At 39.4% G+C, this 25,684-nt stretch overlaps 1 long non-coding RNA gene across 1 annotated transcript in view; it reads left to right on the top strand.

Annotated features, from left to right (window-relative positions):
• The first annotated feature begins 20,560 nt into the window (after positions 1-20,560).
• The window catches only part of LOC118654425, a 57,966-nt gene continuing 52,842 nt past the window's right edge, over positions 20,561-25,684 (top strand). The window contains exons 1-3 of the long non-coding RNA XR_004966998.1: positions 20,561-20,594; positions 22,438-22,473; positions 22,816-22,920. This is a non-coding gene — a long non-coding RNA (uncharacterized LOC118654425). The remainder of the gene's footprint in view (positions 20,595-22,437; positions 22,474-22,815; positions 22,921-25,684) is intronic.

Below are 25,684 nucleotides of genomic sequence, written 5' to 3'. Positions count from 1 at the left end.
ATAGTCTAGCCTCCTGGAACAAGCAGCCTCAGAATGCAATACCAGGAATACTCCCATGGATCTCATAGATGCACAGGACTAATTTTTGCAATTATCTCAGCCTATAGTCACTTTCCTCATTTATTGGTTCCAGTACATCCTCATCTGGATTATACTAGGATTTAACCTCAGTTATTGGTCTGGTAGTCAACAGAGGAGGTGAGGGAAGCTCCTTAGTGGAGCATAAGTTATCTTGCAAGAAAGAAACCTCTGTAGCATGTTCTAGTACAGCAAAAGCACTTGCACTTAGGGAAGGGTGAGGCACATGTGAAGTCCCATGTGTTCAAGGCAGGGAGCTGCAGAGTTAACATGTACAGAGACTTCTATTCAGATGTTCTATTTGCATAGTTCAGTGTTTCAGCTTTTCCTCACCATGATCCTAAATTTCACGTAAATGATCTTACCTTGGCTGAGCATCTCTGACCCTGAACCTTAATTTTTTAAGTTTTAATTATTTTTTTAAAACTTTGTTTTCAATTATAGTTGACATACAGTATTATATTAGTTTCATGTGTATACCATAGTGATTAGACATTTATATACCTTTATAAAATGATCACCCCATAACTCTATTAAGAATCTTTAACAGTTCTTTAGTCGTGTTTGCTTTTCACTGCAGGTGATAATGGCCTCTTTGTGACCAACCTCATAGGCCTTGTTGTTCTCACACTTAGTCATTAACTGCTTCTTAGAGTCTCACAGACTCTCATTAACCCTCCTCAGGGCATCAGTATAACTTGTCAGTAACCAGCCAACTCCACTCTTTTCATAGGTATTATTACACCATAACTCTCAAATGCCTGAATAATCACACCTGCAACAGCATTTCCCTTCACTACAACATTTCTCAGGTCAGCACTGGGAAATCTTTAGCAATTTTGCCACCATTATCTGCTAGAGACTGGGTTGCAAGTGATCCAGTCCAAAATCCCCATTTTATTGTTTTTCTCAGACCACTCTTGGTACCATTTGTGCTGTTCAGGTCCCCAAAAAGCAGTTGCCAAGAATGGATTAGACTTGCAGAGAATTGTTAGGTAGAATACCCATAAGGGAAAAGGTGAAGGTTGCCAGATAAGGCTAGGAGAGCTGAAAGGTCACCAATGCAGATTGACCCTCATGAAGGAGATGGAGAAGGACGAACAGGTGAAGAAGCCTTGGACTCAGTGCAGCTCTCAGGAAATTTGGTAAGGCCAATGGTGGCAGGGTAGGGGGGCTCCTCAAAACAAGACTGGCTGTCAGGTTAGTCCTGTATTTCCCAGGATTGGGCCTACATTCTTATCCTTGCCTTGTTCAGTCACTGGCTAGGGGCAGCTCATGGAAATTGTGGCTTCAATGCAAACACAGTGATAGATTTCAGCACACAGCAGCTAGGAATGTCAGTGAAATATACTCTCTATAGGTGCAGTTCTGAAAGCCACAGTAAAGAGAATAGATTTCATGGCTACCGTACTTATTCTTTTAAAAATATTTTTCTATTTATTGATTTGAGAGAGATAGAGATGAGAGAGACAGAAAGAGAGAGGGAGAGGGAGAGGGGGAGGGAGAGAGAGAGAGAGAGAGAGAGAGAGAGAGAGAGAGAGAGAGAGAGAGAGAGAGACATCGATTTGTTATTCCACATCTACATGCTTTCACTGGTTGAGTCTTATATGTGCCCTGACCAGTGATTGAACCCCTAACCTAGGCATATTGGGTCAGCGCTCTAAGCAACTGAGCTACCGGGCCAGGTTTCAAAATTATTTTTTCTTTTTCTTTTAAAAAATTCATCTTTATTGAAGAAAGTATTACAGATGTCCCCCTACTCCCCCCATTGACCTTCTCCACCTCTCTCCTGCCCCCTCCCCAGGCCTTCACCACACTATTGTCTATGTCCATGGGTTATGCGTACATACATCCATATAAGTTCTTTGGTTAATCTCTTCCCACTGCCCCCCTTCCTTCTGAAATATGTCAGTCTGTTGTATGCTTCAATGTGATCCACAATGATCTTTTCTGTTCTACAAGTTGTATTATGTTATAATTCATTTTTAAACAATTAATATCATGAAGCAACTCAGGAGCACATCCCCATATTTTAAAAAAACACTGATCTGAAACATTTATTTGACCATAATCATTTAGTGATTGTTATTATCAGTGCCATCATTAGTTAACACTAAATAGCACCTTAGAGCCTGGTCAGTGTTGCTCAGTGGTTGAGCATTGACCCATGAACCAAAAGGTCACTGGTTCAATTCTCAGTCAGAGCACATATGCAGGTTGTGGGCTCCATCCCCAGTAGGGAGCATGCAAGAGGCAGCTAATCGATGTTTTTCTTTCATTGAGGTTTCTGTCTCTCTATCCCTCTCTCTCTAAAATCAATAAAAACATATTTTAAAAATATAAAAATTAACACTATAGTTAATATATAAGTGCTTATCTAATGTATGTTCAGTATACACTTATATATTGCAAAAAAGATACTCATTTCATCTATCAGAGAAATGCAGGTGGCTGGCTACATCCACAATTAAAATTACTTTAGTAAGAGCTGGTCTGTGTGAAATCACTGCTTAAAATCAAAATAAAGAAAAGTAATCCTCACGATAATTGTGTGTATCAGTGACATATCTGTTAATCATATTGTTATTCCCATAGGAGAATAGAAAATCAAATCAAATATACCTAAATAAATCAGAAATACCATTTTAAATAAATAAAAAGGAGCTGAGACTAGGTTGCACACTTTGTATAAACAAATAGAAATTAAATTCCTGCTGAATGCCTAGCTTCTTTATTTCATCTGCTTCTTGGCCCTATTCAAAGCACCTCTCACCTGCATTGTAGAGAATTTGATTTCCTGAGTCAGTAAGACATGTGCAATCTATTTGGTTGAAAAAAGAGTGGCCATACTTTTCTGATTAAATGATGCATTTATTGTTTCAAGGTGCAGTATGAACATGGATTACAGGGCAATTTGGGAGTGAATTTTATAATTCTACATTTCCTATATTCCATTTGATATATCTTTTAGGTATAGCATATGATATACCTTTCTCTTTCTCAATTTCCACCTTTTTGATAGTACTCCCATTTTTCATTACACCTGAAAAAAATAGAAATTATTGTTAGTATAAATTTAATAAAAGAGCAATAGGTGATATAATTATATTACTCATTCACTCCATACATTTGACAGTTTTAGTTGATGGTCCCCCCCAACCCTTACCGCTCCTCAATTTCTGTCCCTTCATGGTACAGGATGACGTGGCTCAGCCTACTAGAACTGAAAAATGCCCCGAAGTTCATTCATGCCACCTATAGAAATGGAAAATGGCATGATAAAAAATGGCATGGGCTGTGAAAAGTAAGTATAGCAAAGTATTTAATTTTAGTATCTAGATGATGGGTGTGCTTAATGTACATTTTTTTTAATTTCCATGTATATTTGAAATTTTTCATAATAAAATGTTAGGAAAAAAAGAAAAGTGGCCCTGGCTGGTATGGCTCAGTTGGTTGGAGTGTTGTCCCATGCATCAAAAGATTGTGGGGGTAAACTTTTGTGCACAGAGAGAGAGGCTAGCCTTAATATAGATAGTTCATCCATAACAACTGGATAAAAGGCAAAGAATATAAATACAGGTGCAAGTAAAAGGGAAGTTGTATTGGTGGGACCTTATGGAAGTTCTCTTTTGACCACTTTTATTTTCTCAGTGAAGGAAGAAACAAGACCATCACCTGAGTGTGTGACTGGGAAAATAAGTTAGGAATTTGATAGGAGAGAAAATATATGAGATAGTCTTCTAGGAGCATGAGTGAGTAAATGGACTAGGGAAATTGAATAGTCTATTTTTAAGGAAACAAGTCTTAGAAGTTGGATTGCTGGGTAAAAATTATATACATTTTTATGGATATTGACAATTTACCTCTATAACAGTTGGATGCATTTATAGTTCTACAAGTAACATATAATAGTCCCCTTTCATTCAGTTTCAGTTACCCATGGTCAACCATGATCCAAAATATTAAATGAAAAATTTCAGAAATAAACAATTCATAAGTTTTAAATTGCATGCCACTTTGAGTAGCATGATGAAATCTCACACCCTCCTGTTCCATCCAGCCTAGGATGTGGATCATCCCTTGTCCAGCATCTACTGTATACACTCCTGCCAGTTAGTCACTTACAGGTAGTAGTCATCTGTTATCAGATCAATTATGTTGTGATAGTTCTAGTGTATTATTAGTTATATTATTAATATATTACTGTGCCTAAATTATAAATTAAACATTATTATAGGTAGGTAGGTAGAAGAGAAAACATATATAGGGTTTGGAACATATCCCCCATGGATTAAGGGGGACTATTGTTTCAGCGTATCTGTTTCCCTGTTCCTTTGCCAAGTATGTTATCAAACATTTTTTCTCTTTTTATATTACAATGGACTTTTAATTTATATAATCTCTTAATATGCATTGGGTAAGCATCTTTTCATATGATTAAGAATCAAAGATTACAAGAGAAAGTTGTATTTTTCCAGGGAACTATCTCTAAATGTTATGAGGCAAACAGCTCTACTTTCTGTCTCCATGACTAAACCTATACTGTGACCTAGAGCCCTTGTGGGAACCATGCCAGAGATGCCAGATGCTCAAGGCTGATTAGAGTGTGAAGGCCCTATCTACAGTATGCTGGATGGACAAGGCCACTCTGAGCATGGGAAATCTTAATCATGGTGTCCAAGGACTATACACAAAGATAGGCCACAGCAATTTCATGGTACACTGTGCCCTTCTATAACCAAGGTGATCCATGTCACTATTGGCTAGAGCAGTGGTCAGCAAACTGCGGCTCATGAGCCACATGTGGCTCTTTGGCCTCTTGAGTGTGGCTCTTCCACAAAATACCGACTCCTGCGCATGGGCCACGAAGTTTCAATCGCACTGTACATGCGCACCCACACATGGTATTTTGTGGAAGAGCCACACTCAAGGGGCCAAAGAGCCGCATGTGGCTCATGAGCCGCAGTTTGCCAACTACTAGGCTAGAGGCCTCTTTTGTCTAAGTGGTATAATACATGGTATTGACCAGCCAGTGTACTGGTGCTACTACGATGTGAAAGAGAGAGGCTGAAGAGGCTACTGAGAGTACTGAGGTTAAAGAGCTCAGGTGCCACTGCTATGTGAGGCAGTGGGTCTAGAGGCAGCACAAGGCTGCTCAGATAATGGCTATGGAGACAGAGGCTGCTGCTGTGTAAGAAAGATATATTGTTAACTAGCTGGTGTGTGGCTGCCTGCATGGGACTTTACTTTGAAGAACTGTTTTGATGAGTGGTTCCTTATTAACAATGGCTATATGGCCACTGGCTCCTACAATAAAGACTTTCTTATACCCCTACAACTTCTCATGGCTTCTCCATCTACTACCCGGCATCCGAGAAAGTCCTGACAGAGGTGCTAGGACCAGACAGTTAGTATAGGAGAGCAAGATTCAGAAGAATATGCAGACTCAGAGCAGCTGTGCTCTGGCAGCCCTGAATCACAGAGGCTTATGGATAGGAAAGGTCTTAGAAGAGATCTTAGGTTAATATTAGAGTAAGGAACATAATCCAGGACTTCTGATGCCCTGGCCAAGACTCAAACTCTGTGCTTGGTGTTTGAGGAAGACAAAGGTTTTAGAGTTGGCAATTGATGAAACATTTATATGTGAGTTTTAGGAAGATGAATAAGCCCATGCTTTTGTAATGGATGAAGATGGGTGAGGAGCAGTGGTTTGCCCATAACAGGCATTTAGCAAATATGCAAAAGAGAAAGAAAAATATGCCCACCAGGAGGGGAGAGAGCTGCAAGACAACAGTGGCCTTCTGGCTCATGGCACTCTGAATCAAGTGGTCTGATAGGGTTCCAGGAGAGAAAGCCAAGACAGAAGAAAAAACTGCCAGGAGTGTTGCTCACAGAACTGCTGTGCATACTATGTAGTTTGTGTGCTGCACATAGGTACCTGGTAGTTGACAGTTGGCAGTAAGGCCTTAAAATCAGCCTCTGTTCTTCATACTATGTCACAAGCCCATAGGGTTGTGTAAGCCCAGACAGGGTTCTCCTTTCTAATATGTAAACAATAGGGGGTGCTTTACTAATCTGTTATCCCAGAGGGGCATCTTTTATTAATCCATCTCTACTGAGGGGGCACCTTTCTCCAATTTGCATAAAAGTGCTGTGTGGAGTAGTGGTGGCCACATTGGTGTTCTTCGCAGTCATTCAACACAATGTCCCTGGCAATGGCTGTCAGTCCTCACCCATCCTCTCAGGCCCTCAGCTTCCTGTGATGTCCTGAGAACTATATAAAATGACTCGAGGGGCTTAAAGTTAGAAGACTGTGGAAGGAGATCAGAAGGAGGTAAAAGATTAGAGAAAGTTTTAGAAAGATAAGGAAATGACTTGGAATTATACAAGGATACTAAAATACATAATATACATAATACATAATATAGTTTTCCTATAGCTAAAATGTTAAATGTTACTAAAATTAATGTAATGTACTCTATGTCCAGTAGAATAATTTCACTGTACTTGCAAAATTATGAGAAATGATTCCCATCAAATGTTTGCCATTAACATGGAACATTAGGAATAGATTATATTTGGTTTCTGGCCTGCTTTTTGTAGTACAGTTTAGGAAAGCACTTCATCAGAAGATAAGAAACTCAGTGTGAGGGAGGGATCAAGACTAACACTAATTAAATGTTATTCTATTATATAGATATTATTTGCTTTGTTAGAAATTGAATCATTTTTTGCATACCACAATTATACACAGGACAGTTTCAGGCTGCCCCTCTTCCACAGCCACCTAGGAAAAAGTGAGCTAGAAGGTCTTTAGATCCTCCCCAAACATGCTGGGATTGGGCTCAACAAACATATACTTATTGACTTTTCAGATTGTCAGATGTTGATTCCTGTCTTTGGAAATAAGCAGCATTTCCACTAGCATTCAATAAAGAAATGCAAAAGAAAACAAAAGACAAATGACTTTTAAAAAAAGCTGTACACTTGCAAATCATCTATGTCTGAATTAATATTCTCTACCACCAAATTATGTAAATCACAATTAAATTCATACAGCTATGTTCCTATGATCTTGTTAGGAACGAATATTTTGTGTGTACCAACCAAAAAAAAGGAAAATAAAAAAGAAAAAGAAAGGAGCAATCCCTAAAGAGAGTGTTCAGCTTAAAGGCAGTGAATATTATAGTATTTAATTTTTAAGTGAATGCTCATCTAATTATTATATACAGAGATAATAACCAATACAAAGGCCAAGACAGAATTTTGAAATAATTCTAATCTTACTGAATGTCAGTATTATGTTGATTTACCTGAGTCTTTTGGAAGATATCCACTATCTTGAGATGTTCCATTTTTTTTCATTTGGTCCTATTATCAATCCATTAGAAGTTATTGGCACTACAAAATATTTGTGATTATTTACTGTTTTATAAACTTTGAGGGGAAAATATAATTACTTAGAATACAATTTTACTTTCCCAGTGGCGAATCTCACTTTTTAAGCCTATTAACTGTCCAGTGAATTTTCACTTACCAGCAGCAGTCCACTGTAAATAAAGTTGGCATTCCACAAAATACACGAAAATAAAAAGGTAAAAGAACTTTTTGTCCATTATTTAAATACTTTCAGTCCTTTTGTCTTATGGACAAAAATAAAAGTTTAACTGTGCCCAGTTTTCTGCACGGTATTCTCTGAACTAAGATGCTCTGCTACCCTCCAAATTCGGAAGTGGAGCCACTGCTGTGAGGTCAGCACACATCACCATAATGGTACAAAGTGATGGAATCCAACCAGCCAGTGACTAAGATAATGGAGGGGCAGGCCTAGAGGGTTGCTTAGTGCCTATGCTTATATGAGGGAATGAGACTAGATTGCTGCTCTCAGGGAGATTGTAGTTGAGCAACAGAAGGCAGCTATCCTATCTAATAAAAGAGAAACATGGTAATTGGCGTACGACCGCTACCCTTCCCATTGGCTAATCAGGGCAATATGCAAATTAACTGCCAGCCAAGATGGCGACCGGCAGCCAGGCAGCTTGAAACTAACATGAGGCTTGCTTGCTTCAGTGACGGAGGACTCCAACGTTCCCCACCTGCCACTGCAGGCCTCTGAGCTGAAACTCTAAGCAACTATGTAACAAATATAGAAGCTAAACAAAACCCCAGAAACCTGCTTTAGTCCGCCGGGCTTCAGCCAGCAGGATCACAACATTGTAAGCAAAGGCCAGAAACCTACTTTCAGCAGCGGAGACCTAAGAGCTGGAGCCAAGCCTCAAAGCTAAAGCTGGCCCAGAATAAAAAAGTAAAAAAGGAGTGGTTGGGAGCTTCAGTCATCCCCAGCCTGAAAACAGCCCTCAGCCCCTCACCCAGACTGGCCAGGCACCCCAGTGGGGACCCCCACCCTGAAAGGTGTGTGACCAGCTGCAAACAGCCATCATCCCCTCACCCAGGCTGGCCAGGCACCCCAGTGGGGACCCCCACCCTGATCCAGGACACCCTTCAGGGCTAACCAGCCGGCACCCACCCGTGCACCAGGCCTCTATCCTATATAGTAAAAGGGTAATATGCCTCCCAGCACCGGGATCAGTGGAGCCGCGAGGCCTCCCGGCACCGGGATCAGCATGACAGGGGGCAGCACCCAAACCCCCTGATCGCCCTGCGGCTCTGTGTGTGACAGGGGGTGGGGCCACAACCTCCCTATCAGCCCTGCTCTGTTCCTGACAGGGGGGAGCTCCCCAACCCCCTGATTGCCCTGCGGCTCTGTTTGTGACAGGGTGCGGCGCCTCAACCCCCTGATCGGCCCTGCTCTGCATGTGACAGAGTGCGGCGCCCCCCCACCCCCAACGGGCCCTGCTCTGTGTGTGACGGGGTAGAGCCATAACCTCCCCATAGGCCCTGCCCTGAGTGTGGGAGTGGTGGCGCCCCAACCCCCTGATCGGCCCTGTTCTGTGGGTGATAGAGGGCAGCGCCCCAACCCCCTGATCGGCCCTGCTCTGTGCGTGACAGGGGGCAGCGCCCCAACCCCCTGATTGGCCCTGCTCTGTGCATGACAGGGGGTGGTGCTGCAACCTCCCCATCGACCCTGCCTTGAGTGTGACAGGGGACGGTGCCCCAACCCCCCAATCGGCCCTACCCTGAGCGTGACTGAGGGTGGCATCACAACCTCCCGATCGCCCTGCTCTGTGCATGACAGGGGGTGGCGCCCCAACTCCCCAATTGGCCCTGCTCTGAGCCCGCCCAGGGGCTGCACCTAGCGATTGGGCCTGCCCTCTGCCACCCGGGAGCAGGCCTAAGCCAGCAGGTCATTATCTCCCGAGGGGTCCCAGACTGCAAGAGGGCACAGGCTGGGCTGAGGGACCCCCCTACCCCCTGAGTGCACAAATTTTTGTGCACCAGGCCTCTAGTCCTATATAATAAAAGGCTAATATGCAAATTGTCCTCTCAATCGGGAGTTAGACCAGGGTGCAGGGCTGGCCAGCCAACTGCCCTCTACCCCTCCCCTCAGCCAGAACCAAATAGACGAGGCAGTAGAATATACACAAGAAGGATTCTCTGATCAAAATTCCTGTCTTCCAGTCCTGCTCCCTCACTTACCAGTTGCTTATCTTGATTAAGCTACTTGCTCTCTGGGTCTCAGCTTCCTCATCTGTAAAATAGGAGTAAAAAATAGTACCTCTTTCATAGGGTTATTGTGATGGTTAAATAAAATAATTAATGTCTGACATTGCTATTGGCTATGGCTGTTATACAGGATGTCCCCCAAAAATGTATATACACTTTAATAGCTGTTAGCTCAGTTTTGAAAATGAAATGTATTTCAATAAGCACTGCCTTTATAATTATTCAAAGTGTGTATACACTTTTGGGACACCCTATATGCGATAATATCTACATCCATAGTAAATCAACAACACAGCACATCTCTAAACTCCCGTGTGCTCTTGAGAGGCCTAAACCTAAGTGGCTGCCTCTCAGAATTTGCTTTATGGAGACAGATTGGATAATCACAAAATGTGAAAATGAGAATGAAACATGGATGGCATGCAAGGAGGTTGTTAGCCCTTGACCTTATCCTGGCCCATCCAGAAGTTCTCTTTATAAGCAAGGCAGTTTCAGGCTGCCCCTCTTCCATGCCAACTAGAAAAAAGTGAGCCAGAAGGTCTTTATATCCTCCCCAAACACACTGGGCTTGGGCTTGGGTCTGCACTGTGGAAGAACACCATAGGTCAGCTATCTTTTGCAGATATTGTGACTAAGATCTGTCTAGAATCCACCTGATACTCCTAGGCAGTTGACTACAGCTGGCTATTGCTTTATTTTTATAAGCTCATTCCTGTCTTCCTCCTATCATTCTCTGACCGTGAATGAACCATGAGGCCTGGTCTTCACGCTGTGCTCTGAATTAATAGAATTACATCTCTAATTAATTTCTTTCACCTTGACTTCTCTTTGGATCTAGATTGATGTTGCTATTTGATCTCTTGACTTAGTTTTGGACTGTCAATCACCCCATGAACACAGATGCTTTAATCTGTGTGTAAGTCAGGATTCTATCAGAGAAACAAAAACAGTAGGATATATATACTGAATATATGTCTTCTATGTATCTATGTATATTTACATATATGATAACAAAGATTTGGCTTACACAGTTGTGGAGATGGGCTAGTCAAGTATGAAATCTGTAGAGCATGACAACAGGCTGGAAATTCTTGGACTAGAGCTGACACTGTAGTCCACAGGCAGAATTTCTTCTTCAGAGAAACCACAGTTTTGCTCATAAACCACATCATGTAATTTACCTGCTTAAGATCCTATAGTAATTCCCCATTGCAATTAGATATAAAGGTTTATTAACATTTTTAATAGGGCCCTATGTGTCTAACCTTTGTCTACCTTTTAATAAAAGTACTAGAGGCCCAGTTCACAGATTCATGCACTGGTGGGGGCATGACCTGCAGGGATCAGCCCACTGTGGGAACGCCACTCATCGTGGTCAGCTGAGCAGCTGTGGACCCCCTCCCGCCTCTGAGCGTCTGTTCCACTGAGGGAGCACCGCTCATGCTGGTCAGCCCAGTGGCACTCCCACTGTGGGAGCACACTGACCACCAGGGGTCAGCTCCTACATTGAGCGTCTGCCCCCTGGTGGTCAGTGCATGTCATAGCGACTGGTCGACTGATCATTGTGCTCATTCTGCCATATGGTTGCTGGGCTCATATATATATATATATATATATATATATATATATATATATATATATATATTAATTTATTTTTCAGTTACAGCTGACTTTGCCTTATCTCAGCAGTTCTCAACCTGTGGGTCCCGACCCCTTTGGGGGTCGAATGACCCTTTCACAGGGGTCACCTAAGACCATCGGAAAACACATATATAATTACACTATGCTTTATGTTCAATTTGTAACAATGAAAATACATCCTGCATATCAGATATTTACATTACGATTCATAACAGTAACAAAATTACAGTTATGAAGTAGCAACGAAAATAATTTTATGGTTGGAGGTCACCACAACATGAGGAACTATATTAAAGGGTCGCAGCATTAGGAAGATTGAGAACCACTGCCTTATCTCCTATTGTTTTTCATGTTTTTGTCCCTGGATATGTCAGGCTCATTCATTCTCAGGACCTTTGCACTGGATATGTTAGCAGCCCAGGAAGCACCTCCACATATACTTTCTTGGTTTCCTCCTTGTCCTTTTGGGTCTCACCTCAAATGTCACTCTCTCAGAGTGGCCTTTCCTCACAACCAAAGATGTTCTTCCATATTATTCTGTTTATTTTCTTTGTAGAAATCATTGCTATTTTACATTCTTGTTATTTGTTTGATTCCTTGTATTGGTTTGTATTCTATTACACTTGTAAGCTCTTCTCTGGCATGGCCCTTGCCTGTCTTACTGTGTTGTATCACAGCATCTAGGACAATGTTTGGCTTTCCCCTCTCCTCCATGCTTTGCTATATAGTTTCCAGAAGTATTTTTGATTATCAGAAGAAACAACACTAGTCTTCTCTGTGTTCAACAGGCAAAATCTGGATGATTTTGATGAATTTGTAGTACCACCTTCTGAAAGACTAGAGGATCTCCAGAGGAGAATAATCTAGAGTAAAAACTTGTGAAACACTTGTATCATATGAAGAACAGGACATGAAATTTCAATGTTTTATCTGTAGAAGAGCAGACTGAAGAGAGTCATCTCAGATTTATCACTAATTCTCACTATTCTCTTGCTCATTTTGTGCTCTCTTGTTTTCTTTCTTCCTTTCTTTTTTTGTCATTAATGCTTCTAGCTGGGTTACATCTTTGTCCAAATTCTCAGCAGAAGAGTAGAGCTTCCTAGGTGACCTTCTGTGATTTAATTTATGCTGGACTGGCACTGGTATGATCTCATGCTAGAAGCTATTTTCTGAAAGATGCAAATGGCTGGAAAATTCAGTTGACTTTCCTTTTATGCAAAGAAAAGTACTGTAGTTAAATGCATTATATTCTTAGATTTCCTAGGCAAACACCATATCTTCTCTTTTATCTCTTGATTTAAATAAAATTGGAGTATTTTTTAGCAGTACCAGGCATGGAAACATCAATAGCTCTGGATAAAGCCTCAGTGGAATGTGGTTCCATTTCTGCAAGTAGTTCTCCAGATACTGCTTCCTATTTTCCTGCTGAGATAGGTCCTGAGTATCATACCTTGCTGCAGATGTGGCAAGTGTGGCTATGTTGTTGAGTCTGTTAGTGTGCCTGTTGTCATTCTGCAGTGCTGTTCTCCTTGTCTCCCAAATGGGGATCCAAGAATCAGTCCAGAGTCCCAGGTTTCTCATACAAACAGTACCATTGATAACCTTCCTTAACAGTCCAGAGTCCTGGATTTCTTTCTTGAGGATCCTTCCTAAACAGTTAATTTTATTCCGGAAATTTTATTTTATTTTAAATTTATCTTCTTTGTTGAAAGTATTACAGATGTCCCTCTTTTTCACCCTATTGACCCCCTCCTCCCCACTCCTGCTCCTGCCCCAGGTCTTCGCCACGCTATTGTCTGTGTCCATGGGTTATGCATATATGCAGATGTTTTATTTAAATTGGATTACATTTAAATCAGGGAATAATTTAGGTCATGCCCAGAATAGATTCATTCCTTTGGTATAAATATTCTTTCCAGATCTTGCCAATGAAAATATTATATCTTATTTGGAAATAGTGGCACTCTGGAATACAATATAGAACTTTAATTTTCTCTTCTCCTACTGTCTTTACCCAGAGTTGGTATTACAATTTTGCTAGCATTATAAAATACATTAAAATGTTGTGTCTGGGAAGTTATTTTTGTTGCTTAAAAAGCAGTTCCTCATTAATCATTCACTAAATGGTTTTAGAAGCTATTGAAGATTGTTGCCTAGATGCATAGTTTTGCTGAGGGTTGCAAAATGGTGATTTTTTTTTGATTCATTAATTCCTTCTCTATTTATTAGCAGGACATTTTCTTTAAAAAGGAGCTTCCCGTCCAGCCGGCAGGGCTCAGTGGTTGATGTTTTATTTAAATTGGATTACATTTAAATCAGGGAATAATTTAGGTCATGCCCAGAATAGATTCACTCCTTTGGTATAAATATGAGCCAGAGGTCACGGTTCGATTCCCTGCTAGGGCACTTGCCCAGGTTGCAGGCTCAATCCCCAGTAGGGGGCATGCAGGAGGCAGCCGATCAATGATTCTCTCCCATTGATGTTTCTATCTCTCTCTTCCCTCTCCCTTCCTCTCTAAAGTCAATAAAAATCTATTTTTAAAAAAGGAGCTTCCCCTTATTAACTACTTGATTATATTCAAATATAGTCTGCACAGGAAAGTTAAGATAAATGCTTGAATATTTCTCTTTACTTTCAATTTTCAGGATAAGGGGTTGCTACCCCAATAACTACCAATGTTTACCAATGATCTTTGAGTGTGTGATAATTATGATTTATATATATATATATTGATGCATAATAGTCACTGTAGGCATTATTATTATTAGTGATCCACTGAGAGTCCCTTCAGGCTGCCTCCTGAGTAGAACTAGAAGTTTCCATTAGATGACTAAACAGGCAAGTAACATCAAGAGCCACTGCACTGGGATGCCTGGGAAGGAAGAGGTGTGGTTGCTGAGGGCCAACACTACTTACCTGTCCTGAAAAAATGTGATGGACTCACAAAAAAAAACCATGTAGTTTTCTCTTAGTGATTTGTTACTCCTTTACTTATGACTAAGTGGTTACTTGGGTGTCTATGTTAATCTGGTCACTATGTAATCTGGTCATATTTACTCTTTATTCATTTTAGCTCTTTATGAAATTTTACTACACTGGCCACTGCTGTCTACCTCACCCGCACCCTGTCACAATGTTGAATAGAAGATATAAAAGTGGGCATCACTCATCTTCTTCCCAATTTCAAAAAGAAAGCTTTCAAGTTTCACCAGAATGTATGAAGTTTGGGCACTCTCTCTCTTTATGTACACAGACATGCACACATACATCTATAGATACTTTTGTCAAGCAATGACAAAGTCTCTAAGCTACAGGAGCTGCTAGGTTCAACTTAGTACTCCATCATATATTCAATTGGTAAAGAGACAATATGCCAAATGGGTCCAGACAGTCTTACTTATGACAACAAAAGAAAGCTGAGAAGATCAGCATGGTGTCAGCTCCCATATCTTTATTCCCACAGGATGACAATAAATTACAGGGAGAATATTACAGATGACAGGGGCATTGAATTTCTCTAGTACAGAGGAACTGTTTCCATATTATATGTAGTTGGTTTTATAACTGGAAGTTGTACCTTAAGGGAGCAAAGTCCCACACTTAACCAGAATGAGGGGGGCGGATGAGAAACTGCCATTTGGCATCTCCTCACAAGATAGGGAGGTGGTGAGAAACAGTCTTCACAATATTGATATCTTGCTGTGTTTCAGGGAGAGTCACAGGACATTTCACCCAGATTTATGTGGACATGTGCCAGGTTGTTCGGACATCTGAGCAGAGTCATTCTTCTGTAAACAAGAATAATCAATGAAAATTAAGGGAACCTTTTAAGTGTATTGATATATAGTAATAAGAAATATTTTTATTTATTTATTACAATAAAATTATATTACTATTTAATGGTTTAGTTGTCAAATTGTGTTCTTTAGAAATGTTCCAGTAATGGTAAATCAGGACTTGACCACTAGATGGCGCATGACACTAATCATCCAATTGGTCAGTATGGAAAGTTCTTTCTAAGAGAGTACAAACATAATTGTCATTAATTCCAAAACGTGTATGAAGTTTTTAATTTTATTTTGATTTTTATTGATCTTAGAAGAGGAAGGGATGGAGAGATGGAATAGAGGAGAGAGAGAGAGAGAGAGAGAGAGAGAGAGAGAGAGAGAGAGAAAGAGAGAGAGAACATTAATAGAAACATGATTGGTTGCCTCCTGCATGCACCCTGACAGAGGATCGAACCTGAAACATGGGTACATATGTGCCCTGATTTGGAATCAAATCCTCCAACTTTTAGTGTATAGGACGATGTTCCAACCAACTGAGCCACAGCAGCCAGGGCAAAATGTAAATGAAATTTAACTTTAAGTATAATTATTGTGCAATAATTTTTACTAAAGTATTTTCTTCTTTATTTTCTGGATTTTAGATCAAAGAATAACACAGTAAACCCTTCTGTATACTTAGCCAAGATTTACTATTTACAATGGTTAGCATATTGCTACATTTGTTTTGTATCTATGATTTTTCATCCAAAGCATTTCTGAATGATTTGTAGACATTATGGCACTTTACCTCTCAATACTTCAACATGTGTCTCATAAGAACATGTTCGTCATCTTACATTATCATACCTACTAGGTGTACCAGTTAATAATGCGGATTTTTTTCAATAGATGGAGTTACACATATGTTGATATATATGCGATTTGATATGTATGTTATTTTGTTGTATTGACAGCAAGCTTCAAAACTTCATATGTCAAATTTGCTGTTGGTGTTAACATCATAGATATTTTTATGCTTAAAAATGTCAAATTTTGTGCCAAAAAAAGGGCATTTCTGGGAAGTTTTAATTCATTACTTTATTTTGAAGAAAAAGTTATTGTATACTTTGGGAAGCTTATGGTGAACATGCTCTATCTCAAGATGTTTATAAACACTGGTTTAAATGCTTTAAAAGTTGTTCATAATTTTATCTTTACCTTTTTCTTCTTCCTCTTCTTAAAGAATACCCTTCAGTATTTCATGTAATACTGGCTTGGCGGTGATGAACTCCTTTAGCTTTTTCTTATCTGTGAAGGTCTTTATCTGACCTTCAATTCTAAATGATAGCTTTGCTGGGTAGAGTAATATTGGTTGTAGGTTCTTGGTATTCATCACTTTGAATATTTCTTGCCACTCCCTTCTGGCCTGCATAGTTTCTGTTGAGAAATCAGCTGACAGTCTTATGGGTACTCCCTTGTAGGTAACTAACTGTTTTTCTCTTGCTGCTTTTAAGATTCTCTCTTTGTATTTTGCCCTTGGCATTTTAATTATGATGTGTCTTGGTGTGGTCCTGTTTGGATTCTTTTTGTTTGGGGTTCTGTGCACTTCCTGGACTTGTAAGTCTATTTCTTTCACCAGGTAGGGGAAGTTTTCTGTCATTATTTCTTCAAATAGGTTTTCAATATCTTGCTCTCTTCTTCTGGCACTCCTATAATTCAGATGTTGGTATGCTTGAAGTTGTCCCAGAGACTCCTTGCACTATCTTCATATTTTTATATATTATTTGCCTTTTGCTTTTCAGGTTGGGTGTTTTTTGCTTCTTCATATTTCAAATCTTTGACTTGATTCTTGGGATCCTCTAGTCTACTGTTGGATCTCTGTGTATTATTCTTTATTTCAGTTAGTGTATGCTTAATTTCTAATTGGTCCCTTTTCATATCCTTGAGGGTCTCACTATATTTCTCAGAGGTTTCTAGAAGATTCTTGAGTAATCTTATAACTGTGGTTTTGAACTCTATATCCACTAGTTTGCTTTCCTCCATTTTTTTCATTTGTGATCTGTTTCTTTGCCTCCACATTTTTTTTGCTTCCCTGTGTTGATAGAGTGGCTTTCTGTGCTAGGTGTCCTATAGGGCCCAGTGGCTCAGCCTCCCTAATTACCTGAGGTGGACTCTCTTGATGCACCCCTTTGTGGGCTGTGTGCACAGTCTTGTTGTAGTTAAGCCTTGATTGCTGTTGGTATCCCTGGGAGGAATTGACCTCCAGGTCAATTAGCTGTGAGAACCAGTTGTGTCTACAATGGGAGAACTTCTGTGCTGGAGACACCCTTATGGGGTAGGACTTACTTCAGTGGGGCTTTGGTGCTCACTGAATCTGCCCCCTGAGTGTGTCTCTTATGGATAAAATTATGAACAACAAAGTGACAACAAATACATATCTGTCAACAAGTGAATCTAAATATCAAGTGAATAAAAAATCTGACTAACAGAATAAACTGGTGAATAGAATAGAGTCAGGGGCATAGAAAGGGAGTGGACTGACAATTCTTGGGGGGAAGGGAGTGTGGGGGGTGCAGGAAGAGATTGGACAAAAATCATACACCTATGGATGAGGACAGTGGGGGGGGGTAAAGGCAGAGGGTGGGGTGGGAACCAGGTGGAGGGGAGCTATGGGGGGGAAAGAGGAACAACTTTAATAATCTGAACAATAAAGATTTATTTAATAAATAAATAAATAAATAAATAAATGCTTTAAAAGTGATGATTTCAATGTGAAAGACAAAGAACATCCAGGTCAACCAAAAAAGTTTGAAGACCAACAATTACAAGCATTATTGGATGAAGATGTGTGTCAAACTCAAAAACATTGTAGAAAGAGTAAATGTTGCGCAGCAAACAATTTCTGATTGTTTACAAGCAATAGGAAAGATTTTAAAAGAAGGAAAATGGGTGCCACGTCAACTGAATGAAAGACAAATGGAAAACCGAAAAGTCATCAGTAAAATGTTGCTTCAACGGCACAAAAGAAAGTCTTTTTTTGCATTGAATTGTGACTGGCGATGAAAAGCGGATTTATTTTGAGAATTTCAAATGCACAAAATCATGGGTTGATCCAGGTCAACCATCAACATCGACTGCAAGGCCAAATTGCTTGGAAAGAAGACAATGCTCTGCGTTTGGTGGGATCAGGAAGTTGTGGTGTATGATGAGCTTCTAAAACCAGGTGAAACCATTAATACTGATTGCTACTGACAACAAATAATCAATGTGAACCACGCTTTGATCGTGAAACGACCAGAATGTGCCAGAAGACACGGCAAACTAATTTTGCTTCATGATGACGCACCACCACACACTTCAAAACCAGATAAAGACATGTTAAAAGATTTTGCCTGGGAAGTATTAACCAACCCGCTGTATTCACCAGACCTTGCTCCTTCAGATTACCACTTGTTCGGATTGATGGCACGCGCACTTTCTGAGCAGCACTTCAAAACGTACGAAGAAGTGGAAAATTGGGTCTCTGAATGGTTTGCCTCAAAACAAGAAAAGTTCTATTGGGACGGTACCCACAGATTACCTGAAAGATGGAGAAATGTGTAGCTAGTGATGGACATTACTTTGAATAAAGCACTTTTGATGTTTCTCTTGAAATTATCGTGTTTCCTTTTATTACAAAATCCACATTATTAGCCGGTACACCTAGTAAGAACTATTACATTGATCTAATATTATCTAATATCTAGTCTATACTTAAATGTTTCAGTTGCTCCCATAATGTCTTTTATAGCTGTTTTATGTTCTATTCAGAATCCAATCAACGATCACAGAGTATATTTGGCATCATATCTCTTCTTTGTCATATCTTTTTAATTTTCTTTAACCTAGAGCAGTTTCCCTGCCCTTGATTTTTGAAATATGGCAATTCTATACAAATATACAAATGAACATATGTTTATATATTAAAATTTAATATGTAATTCTTTACTTCCTCCACCCACAGGGAGTCCAATAATTTAGGCAGACAATGTAACAAACCTAACTATAAATGTTACCAAAGACTGGTGAAATAAAATAAAAAGTATGTCTAAATGCAGCAGTTCTGTATATCAGGTATCAGAAAATTCCATATTGAAATTTTTGGGTTAGTTGTTTGTTAGATTATGAACTTTTAGAAAGGGGACACATTGTGTTTTGTTCATTTTTATAATTCCTGCCCCAGTACAGTATTTGAATGTGGTGAGACTCAACACATGTTTGGGAACTGAATGAATGGTTCTCTCTCTCTTTTTTATTATAGTGAAATATACATAACATAAGATTTGTAATTTTAACTATTTTAGGTGTACAGTTTAGTGCCATTAAGTACATTTATATTTTCATGTCCTGTTCTTTTATAATAATTTAAGAGATTATAGTAATTGCAGAAAAGTTATTAAATAGATAACCAAAAAGAAAAATGATTTAAACTCCCCTCAAATTCTACCATCCACAGAAAACTGAGATATAACCACTTTTAACACACCCTTCCAGATTTCTTTATGTACATTTATTCCTATCCAAATAAGATATACAAGTGATCATATTATATTTACTGTATAGTAATCTACTCTTGTTTCCTTAATGTATACTCAGTATTTTGCATGTTAATATTTATAGATAAATGGGTTGTTTTTTATCTGGTTATATTTCATCCACTGTTTTTCATGTCATATACCTCTAGTAGACATACTGATGGTTAGGGGTCTTGGTAACAGGACTAAGAATACAGATGAATCCCATGAATTCTTTTTTTTTTCTCTGAGCACAGTGGAAAACAACACTAGGGCCTGGATTTCTAGTTGTGGGCCTATGTGTAATTTGGGGATTGCAGAAGAGGCTGGGCATATTTTTCTAAGTCTTATCTTTAGGTCAGGGATTTAATTACAACATTGCATCAAGGGAAGGAACAAGAACAATGTATGTTATTTGAATGGAATGTCATTTGAAACCAACATCTTCTGGAGAAATGTTATTGAATGCCTGACTCTCTGTATTACTTAGAGAAAAAACACATACCGAACAACAAAATGGCAATACTCACTACCAGAGAGAGACTAGAACTTGTCTGATGGGTAGTAGGACCACTGCAGAAAAAAACACCATTAATGAGACTGTTGCTAGGAGACGGGAGAGCCAAAAGCCCATGGCATTGTAGGGGTTCCCCTGGAAATCAAGGCAATTTAAGTGTGATTTGGATCAGAGGTTTAGCTATTAAAATCTGTCCTTTGATGAGCATGTACTTTTTAGTGTGTAATGCTTAATATGATTTTATGTTTTTGGAGGAATTTTGAGGCTAATCCCAAGGAATTTCATTTCTTTCCATAGAGATTATCCCTTCTTCAAAGCACAACCCATTTTCAAGTGACTGGCTGCCCCTCCCCCCCACACTTTTTCAGTGCTATAGCCCGGGAGCTGGTGCAGAGGCAAAGCGCATGCTGCTGGTAAGTAGCTGAGCAATCTTTTGTAAAATAGATACCCAAAATATGCTTTCTAAGGCAAGTGACATGTTTTAATGGAATAGAATAATACTAAACTGTGTAGGAATTTCGAATTCTAATCAGTAGCACTTGGAAAATGGCTTAATTATAGTCTAAATATTTCACGGTCACTTTTCTAGTTTAAAGCTTGTGTCTTAAATGGTGAGTTGTTGGAAGAAAATATAGAAACTTCCTCCTTGTGATTCTGGTAAGATATTTCCCAAAATAAGACTTGACGAAGATGTCACTAAAATGAGAAATTGAATTCGGAACGGTATTTCTGCTTTACTATGTTTGGATTAGACTTGACAAAAATGGGTTGTGATTCTAGATGTTCTCAGATCTGATTTCCCTTCACAGTGTGGAGAAAGCAGGAGAAACAATGTTATTTTGCAATGAGGAAAAGGATATTGTTTCTTTCTTTTTTTAATTAAGAAAATGATGTGACTGGATATCTGTACAAGAGAGAAAATAAGAAGGAGGGCAGCCTGTAATGTTCACATTAATTACTTCATGTGCGCGATGAATGTGTGTTGAATGGGGAAGATCAAAATTTGGTTTTGGGATGAAAAATCATGAAAAATAAATAATGAACCTTGCGACTGTAACTATATTTTGAGAATGATTCATTTGTATTTATGGAGGTCAATTTGTACAGTAAAGATAGAATCTTCTCAGTATTCCTTTCTTTGAAAAGGGATGTAAGAAGGATAGCAGAGATTCCTATCAACAAAGCTGTTTTGTATGTTTTTGAAAATGTGTATTATGTTTCCTGTTCCATGAAATTTGCTTTCATAGATCTATTTCTGCAAAAGAAAAAGAAAAAATAGGTAAAGTGGTGGTTTTTCATTCCTTTGAAATTCAGATTGTTTTGACACTTCAACAGGAAGAAAGGAGAAAAAAGATACATAAATTTTCAAGCTAGATGACAAAGCATCAATCCAGTAGGAAAAATAAGAATGAAAAAGCTTCAAAGAAAGTCCACAAGATGGACCATTTTTTCAGTCTGAAAATGTCTGCTGGTAGCATATTTTGCAGGGGGAAAGGGGGAGAGTGTGTTGAAGGCAAAGGGAGGCAGTGTTGAACAGAGCACTGCGGCAAAGAGAATGACTGACGCATCCAGGGACATGTGACCATTCTCTGGTGTAGTGAAGAAAATTTTCCAGGAGTCCATCTTGTATAAGAAATTCCGTACCAACTAACATGCAAATACCATAATTTGTATGTAGTACATAGTAAGTTTGTTTTGCTTGATGCTCTGTCAGTGTACATTAGTACATTTAGTCTTTGCTTTTTATTGTCTTCATTCTAAGACTTTCTTTCTGTGCTTCCACCGCTTTTATAACACTTATTAAAGTATCTTGTTAAAAATGCTATCTTTCACCTTTAGTCATAAAAATCTCATATAGTCATTGCAGAAAATTTGGAAAAATCAAAAATGACTATAAAAATTACCCATAATTCTATAATGTAGAGATAATTACTATTAACATACTGTCAGTCTCTCTTCAGTGAATGCATGCAAATAAATGCATAGTAAATATGTTTATATATAAAATGAAAATCATAGGTACATATAGTTTTCGACCTGTTTTAAACATAAAATAACATATTGAAAGAAATTCCCCATATTTTTAAATATTCCATAAGAATGTGATATTTTGTGGAGGCATAGTTTTCAATCATATAGGTGTCCCACTAATTGTCCAATTATTGAGTGTTTATGTATATGTACAATTTTTGCTATTATAACTTAAGGAATATCTTTCCATATAAATATATTTGTGCTTTTCTGTTTTTCCCTTAGGATAAATTTTTAGATGTGGAATTTCTGGATCTAATGGTATGAACCAATTTGTATCTTCCCCTACCCCCAACCACATACATATTGCCTAATTTATTTATCATACGTGATACAAACATTATTTTCCAGTTGTTTTTTTGCCTGTTGACTTTTTTTATCATTTATGGTGGGCTTATTTTTACATGTCATTGGTGTACATTTTTAATTATTCACTAGTAAATGTTGGTTTTTGTGATTTATTTTTTCATTTGATGAGTATATTCACCTGTATTTTCCCCTAGTCATTTGTTTCATTTTCTACAATTTAATTATCTGAATTTATTTTGGTATATGTTTGGAAGTAGGGTCTAATTTTGTGTTGTTATTTTTTTTTTCAAATAGGTCACCAATTGTTTCTGCGTCATTTATTGAATAATCCAGCCTTCTTCCACTGATTTGAAATGGCAACAACTGTTCTCTTGTTAGGTAGGGTGTAACTTTCCACAGGTCAGCCATTTTCTTTCTACCTAAGATGGTTACATTCCTCAATAGCACTCCTACCTTCTTAGCAGCTTCTGAAAGCATTCCAAAGTGTCATGGTCATGCTTATGCTCTTCAACAATTCTAGGCACATTCAGTTTCAGGCAGATGTTTTCAAACAGGATTTTAAAATTAATTATTCAAAATTTTTATTTTTATCAGATTTTTTTTTTACAAATTAAAATCGAGAAATCTGAATATATAAACCACTGATCCAGACGTGCTATTCTTCTTAGACACACCTGAATTCTAATTTCGTGTTCAAAAAAATACCCCTTGGGTTAGTGTTACCCCTAAGGTTCTTCCTTCAACCTCTTTTTCTTTTTTTTTTCTTTTTAATTTTTCCCTTTATTGATTAAGATATTACAAATGTGTCCTTATCGCCCCAATGTCCCCTCATCCCCCCAATCCTGCCCTCACCCTCACCCCCTGTTGTCCACATCCATCGCTTATGCTTATATGCCTGCATATAAGTCCTTTGGTTGATCTCTCCCCCTCACCCCCGCTCTCCCCTATCTTCCCTCTGAGTTTTGAGCATCTGATCCATGCTTCTCTGATGTAGAGTCAACCTCTTTTTCTACTCCTCAGATGCTTGGAGAATTAAAGCTGTCTGGACTCAGTTTCTGGAATTTTCTAAAATGCTATAAGAGGGAAATGTAAGAAGTGTATGAGAAGCAGAAATAATGTTTGCCAGCCTGTTGTTGGCAGTATTCTGATCTAGGGTTTAAAGAGGTTAGGGTGAGTCCCAATCCATGCCACCATTGTCACCATGTGTTGTAGATAAGGACACACTCCAATGATTCATCTCTTCACTGCAGGTAGAAGGCTCAAGCATAAAACATTGAGTTTTTTAGTGGAAAATGGGTTGTGTGCTCACAAAATATTTGACTATTAAAATCATCTGCCACTCACTGTTGACCCTCCACCCCCATCTCCAACACATACTTATTTCTCTATTGACTTCTGAACTGGCCACTGTCTAACCTTTACTGATTTTGAAACAAAACAAAGGAGCAGGGATGGGAGGATGGCTTGCCTACCCTTACTGCAGGGGGCTCTTTAGCTCGTAACCACAGCTCCAGTAATTTCTTGACTTGCGCATTAGGCTGTGATTTGTTTGTATCTAGAGGCTGGTTTCCCTGGCAACAACAGCTTGCCAGAGCTTCCACATTCCTTCCTCTGCAGTGGCGGAATGCAGCTGGGAAGGAAAAGGAGGGGTCTTTGGGACCAGAGTCACTAAAGGAGTTATTCTGCAATCATGATGTCAGTTTTTCTGGGCTAAACTGCCATCATGATTGTATATACAGCATTGAATATTTTTAATCTTTGGAAGGCTTTGAGCCACTTCCTTTTTCTTCCTCCAAAATTACCTCTTCTCAGTATGGCCACCAGTGACCATGAAGTCTTCCAAATGTTTCACGTTACTTACATCCTCAGGAGCCCAAGGAAATTCATAGTAATGTGAGCACAGGAAACAGACTGCCTGGGGAGAATCACAATGATTCTCCCCACAGCACATATTCTCCCAATGCCCCACCGACTAAACCCATAGTTGAGATTTTCCTCAGAGGACACACTCCCCTCACATCACAATGACCTTCACCAGAGCACACAGACTCCATCCCACAGCATATAGACTCCTGTCAAGCTTGAAGAGTTATGACACAGACTCCTTTGAGCATACAGACCTTACTCAGGGCACACAGCCTCACACCATATCACACAGACTCTCCCCACAGAACATAGACTCACCCACAACACACAGACTCACACCAGAGCACACTGACTCTCCAAAGAATACAGACCTCCTCCCCAGAACACAGTTCATGGCACAGCCTGAAGACCTACACAGAGAGACACAAAGATTCTCCCACAACAGATGGACTTGCTCCATGATACACAGACCATTCCAAAAGGACACAAACTTGTCCCAGAGTACACAGACACTGCCCAGATCAAGCAAACTCATTCCACAACACACAGATTCTCCCCACAACCAAAAAATTACTCCCACAGAACTGTGTGTCCCACAAACTGAGATGCCTCACAGTCCACAGACTCTTTCTACAGTGTATAGAAACACACCTTAAACACAAACTGTCTTCACAGGACACAGGCCTTCTCCATGACACACAGACCCTCCTCACCTCAGGCAGACTGGCCCCAGGATGCACAGCCTCTCCCCAAGACACAGACTTACTCCACAGCTTTAGGATTTAGCCCATGGCACACAGATTAAACCCATAGCATGGAGACTCTTCACACAGCACTTTGACAAGCTCATTCCATTGCACAGAGATACAACAGTACATCTTACAGCACATATATCCCCTCATGATGTACAGGTTGTGACACAACACGCAAAGTTTTCCTTCAGTACATCAATTTACTTCACAACAAGCACAGTTATCATACATTGCAAATACTAGCTCTATGGTGCACTAATTTGACCAACAATATCCAAGCCTTCACCAACCATACAGTTACTATGCAATGCACACTGTGGCCCTGTCACAACAAAACACATCCCAAATTCTTCAGACAAACTGCAGTAGACACACCTCACAATGCACATCACAGCATGCAAATTGGTCCTTTGATGGACAGTCTTGTTCGACAACAGACACAATCCTGCCACAGTAGAACCTAATCTGTCTCCAAAGTGTTCAGATATGCCCCTCAGGGCACAGTCACAGACGTGATCTATAATACCATCACTCATCTGACAACA

Source organism: Myotis myotis, unplaced genomic scaffold (genome assembly GCF_014108235.1).
Source record: "Myotis myotis isolate mMyoMyo1 unplaced genomic scaffold, mMyoMyo1.p scaffold_m19_p_4, whole genome shotgun sequence".
NCBI lineage: Eukaryota > Metazoa > Chordata > Mammalia > Chiroptera > Vespertilionidae > Myotis > Myotis myotis.
The sequence above is the reverse complement of the archived record's forward strand: the minus strand, read 5'-3'. Positions and strand labels throughout refer to the sequence as shown.